This window comes from Heterocephalus glaber, unplaced genomic scaffold (genome assembly GCF_053883595.1).
Source record: "Heterocephalus glaber isolate CG9 unplaced genomic scaffold, H.glaber_assembly_v1.0 deba00000546, whole genome shotgun sequence".
Classification (NCBI taxonomy): Eukaryota; Metazoa; Chordata; class Mammalia; order Rodentia; family Bathyergidae; genus Heterocephalus; species Heterocephalus glaber.
In genome coordinates this window covers 27,631,659-27,632,969 of record NW_028258147.1, presented here as the reverse complement: position 1 = coordinate 27,632,969, position 1,311 = coordinate 27,631,659, and the positions used below count along the sequence as shown (strand labels likewise).

At 33.6% G+C, this 1,311-nt stretch overlaps 1 protein-coding gene across 2 annotated transcripts in view; it reads left to right on the top strand.

Annotated features, from left to right (window-relative positions):
* The window catches only part of Umad1 (UBAP1-MVB12-associated (UMA) domain containing 1), a 237,611-nt gene that overhangs the window by 108,298 nt on the left and 128,002 nt on the right, over positions 1-1,311 (top strand). The window lies entirely within an intron of this gene.

The following is a 1,311-nucleotide window of genomic DNA, read 5'->3' as shown; positions in this document are numbered from 1 at the left end:
AAAAGGAAGAACATGGAAACAAAGTCTTTGTAAATAGGGAAGGGTGGAGGGGGTGAAGGGAGGACGGGAATGGGGAAATAAGTAACAAGATACATGATGTAAACGTACATGATCTTAATGATGAATAGAACTATTGTATACTTAAAATTTATCAATCAAGTTAATGGAAGAAAAAGAAAAATGTGTAGAGAAATATTCATTTAAAGCACATAGAGTTTAGATTCCAAGTAGTAGGTTGTTTTTGTGTAGTTTGTATATGTGTGTGTGTGTGTGTGTGTGCTTATATTCATGTTGAAACCTGAAAGATTTGGTATATATTTAGGTATTACCTTAGTTTGTTCACATTAATGTGCATTTCTTTTTACATGTGTATCTAGTATTGGTTTAGAAACAACAAAATCAGATTTGGTCTGATAGGTCAAGATGAAGTGTGTACAAAATCACATTCTTAGAAATAAGTTGCTTTAAAGTAGGAGAGTAAATGTAGTATGAAATGTCATGCAAAATCTCGGCACAGCATAATTAGCAGAGGGTGGTAGAATTCCTATTTGTTAAAACCTGAGTTGTAACAGTCAGTTGATTTCCTCAGAACAGGAAATATCATAGTGGTTGACGACCATCATCTCTCAAAACCAGTAAGGCAAGCTAAAGAACCATAAAGTTTATAGATTATAAAATTGAAAAGAGAATGTCCAATAATGTTTAGTTTGATATTCTTTACACGTTTTGTATTATACTGATTGATTCATTTCAATAAACTTTCCAAAAATCATGTTAATCATATTATTCTCAAATATATTATTCCTATCCTTTCAGTTGTCTTTTCGTAATAACTTGTTTTTGAGATTCTGCCACTTCTCTCTTATTTCTCTCACATCATGACTTTATTCTAGGAAGCTCTGAACTCCTTATGGGATGTACCTATCAGTGACAAAATGAAAAGGGTCTATTTCCTACTCTTTTGTTCTTTGCTGTAGCATTCAGGAAGCTTTATTTTGTGTACCTGCTAATGTGCCAGACACTGTAACCAACTTCAGGGCCGTAAGATGGAATTCATTCTCAGTAAGCTTACTGTCTAGTGGACAGGTCAGAAAAAGTTGAGTTGTCAGTGAAAATACTGTATCTTTACAAACCAAAGAGAGTTTATTTTATTAGATTTATCACACAAACTTGCAAGTAGCTGAAGGAGACTTGAATATTACCGACTATATTTCAGTTCATAATCTGTAAAGCTAGTCTAGTTCTATGACAAATGGTCTGTTTCCCTACATTTTCAACTCCCTCTCACCTGAGTTCTTAGCTCAGTCTCCC